This window comes from Micropterus dolomieu, linkage group LG19, assembly GCF_021292245.1.
Source record: "Micropterus dolomieu isolate WLL.071019.BEF.003 ecotype Adirondacks linkage group LG19, ASM2129224v1, whole genome shotgun sequence".
NCBI lineage: Eukaryota > Metazoa > Chordata > Actinopteri > Centrarchiformes > Centrarchidae > Micropterus > Micropterus dolomieu.
This window is the reverse complement of record NC_060168.1, coordinates 230,459-234,045: the sequence shown is the minus strand read 5'-3', so window position 1 is coordinate 234,045 and position 3,587 is coordinate 230,459.

Sequence of the window (3,587 nt, the reverse complement as noted above, 5' to 3'; positions counted from 1 at the left end):
TGTAACTCATGATGAGGCTGATGTACTATCATACATGTTGGATGCAGCCAGGCGGGGAGCTACAACTGTCCACATTCTCAGCGACAACACAGATGATTTTTTGCTAATACTCTAGTGTACCAGCTACTGCTTCTGCAAAGGCTATGATAGTACATACAACCCGCTCACACAATCACAGCAAGAAGAGCAGCACTATAACAATGTAGAGTCGGGAGAAGAAGATGAAAACAGAGCAGAGGATGAGGTTGATGATGAGGATTTGGTTTTCTAACAGTACAGAGTAGAGCCCTGCATGGGTAACCAAACTCCAGCCCTGTTGTTCAAGCCCAGCCGGCCCCAGCCCGATGATGTCTGCAATTTTTCAGCCCAAGCTCTCTGATGCACGCTGTCTCAGATATATGCAAACAAGGTCCAACTTCGCACCATGAAAGGAGAAAAGTTAAGTGAGCCTGAGTCCAACCCTAGCACATCTATAAAAAAAAGTAATTGACAAGACGGGCTTGCAGACCTCTAGTGGAGAGTGGTAGAATTGCAAGGTGCTCTTGCTTGATAAAAGTTTTCTAGTCATAACGCGTTGTGTAACTAGGGCACAAGGTTTTCTGCGCTGAAAATTTTGGGTATACTTTAAAACCTGTTTTACTTGTATTATACACATTTCTCTCTCATTTCTTTTTCTCTTTTTAAGGATATTATTTAGCCATAGTCATATTATTCTAATTTGGAATGGTACTTGCCTTTGTTACCTCCAATACCTAATTGTGAGAATAATTGTTTTCATAAACATTGTAATTAATTCAAATTTCTGTTGCAGATCCAATTGATTCAGCGTCCTCTAAAATTGGCCCACGGAGAGCTGAGAAATGGCCACTTCTGGTTGAAACTGCCATTTAGATTTTCTGGAGAGGGAGATATACAGATAACTTACAGATTAAGCCTACATGAACTGTCTTCCATCAAGGCATTAATGAGTAGAGTAACTGTTGATGTATTAATTAATGTGAATTAAGTTTGTCTTAATTCACTCCTACCATGATATTTTAACAATTTCAACTATGGTTAGCGAAGCGATATTATGTGTAAAAAAACTAAAATAAAATATGCACTACATACTGTATTCGTGGTTATCTGCTTTTATGTGATCACCTTACTTGTAATGAGATAATTCGTATTTCCATCAGGCCGTTATCCCACCCTCAGCAGTAACCACAGCAGCAATGACACAGGGCAATGACAAAATGTTGCGCAGCAAAAAAACATGCGCAGGACTGAAGAAATATGAAAACATTCCCATACACCCCAATGACACTAATCTCTCTTGATTCTGAAATGCAGGTCCAATGTCTTTAGCATAAAAATAAACTCAAAATATACCCCAAAAATGTAATCAAAATTTCAAAAACGCCATCAGAATTGGCCCAACAGAAGTGTAATATGACCATTTCCAGTGAAAATGTCAGAAAAGAATTCAGTATCCTCAATAAGCCCCAAAACCACACCAAATAGGGCAAGCAATTTCTGAAATATTGTCCATATATGCATTTATCCTACTTTATGCTAATTATGCTAATTGCCCAACATGTGCAAGTTAGCACCTGTCAATTTCTCAATGCTGGGGACCCATACTATACATTTCTGGCATAAAACATTGGGGTACTCAACATTTAAAGGTTCACCTTGCTGGCAAGTAGAAGATATTGAAATACTTTTATTAAAGAATTGTTATTATGTAAAAATTTTGAACACACTCTTTCGGCAAAACCATAAGCACTTTTCACCTGTTTAGACACAACTTGCCAACACATTTTCATTGTGATGCACCCATGCTGCATAATGGTGAGCACAGGTGACAAAAGTCAAACACAATTAAAGCACAGGTGTCACGACTTGAACATAACAACTCAAAATTGATCACACTTGTGGCTAATGATGTGAGGGAACATATACAGTAAGCCAGTTGAGAGAGCACTGGTTTGTGAGGCCCTACAATGGATAGAAATCTGAGAGGAAGAGTTTATGTGAGAGGAGGTCGAGGTGGTCAGCGAAGACAAAGAACAGTAATATCTGATAAAATCAGAGCTACTGTGATTGACCATGTTCTTGTCCATGGTATGAGCATGAGGGAGGCTGGACAAAGGGTACAACCAAACATCAGTAGATTCACTGTGTCCACCATAATCCGAAGATTTAGAGAAGAGAACAGGTAATTACCTTTTTTTGACATTATAGTACAGTATGTAAATGTTGACAGCAATTACTGTATGACATACTATATACTGTACCACAGTATACTGTAAGTAAATATATGTTTCAGTACATCACTGTACCAATGTACTGTAGTATTGTAATGGAGGGTTGGTCTAACTGTTTGTAGGCCTAGTATTCCATGTATATTTTTTGTAACTCCATGTTCTCTTTTTGTAGAATTGAAAGACTGCCACATGGGGGTGGGAGGACAGGTATGTTCTCCCCACACCAAGAGACCCTAATTGTTGATATGGTTCGTGAGAACAATGCCATTAAACTGAGTGAAATTCAGCAGAAGATCATTGAGGACCATGTAAATTTTGAGGGTATCAACAGTGTCAGCCTCTCTACTGTTGATCGTGTCCTCAAGTGCAACAGACTGCGCATGAAACAGCTATACAGAGTGCCCTTTGATCGCAACTCAGACAGAGTCAAAGAGCAAAGATTCTAGTATGTACAGGTTGGCATTTATCCAGACACATTCAATGTTGATTACTCTAAGTAGTGATTTACTGTAGTGGCCTAAATCACTTTTTCCGTATCACTTACAAAACTATATCTATTTCTATAGAGGGTTTTTCAACTGGATGCAATGGAAAGACCCCATGAATACATCTACATGGATGAAGCTGGGTTTAATTTCTCCAAAAGGAGAAGGAGAGGCCGTAATGTGATTGGCCATCGGGCCATTGTTGGTGGGCAGCGTGGTGGCAATGTCACATTATGTGCTGCCATCAGCAATCATGGGGTTGTCCACCATCATGCCAACCTGGGGCCCTACATCACTCACCAGCTCCTCAATTCCCTCAATCACATGCGAGATGCTCTGTTAGGGCAGCAGGATGAGCATCCCATCTATGTTGTTGTTTGGGACAATGTGAGTTTTCACAGAGCCCTCCAGGTTAGAGAGTGGTTCAATATGAACCAAGGTTTTATCAATCTTTGCCTTCCACCGTACTCCCCTTTCCTAAACCCCATTGAGGAATTCTTCTCCTCGTGGCGGTGGAAGGTATATGAACGCCAACCTTACACCAGGGTAAATCTCCTGCAAGCCATGGGACTTGCCTGTGGTGACATAGGTGTGGAGGCATGCCAAGCCTGGATACGGCATGCCAGGGTTTTTTTCCCCCTGTTGCCTGGCCAGACAAAATGTGGCCTGTGATGTGGATGAAGTCCTGTGGCCTGACCCAGTACGGAGACATGATGCTGTGGCTGAGTAATGCACTTTTATTTGTATATTTTTTCACTTTATTTTTACATGGGCTTACTGTACACAAGTGGCAAACGCATAAGATTTCTGTTTGTTTTTACAAGTGCTACGTGTAAATGCACAAGATTTCTGT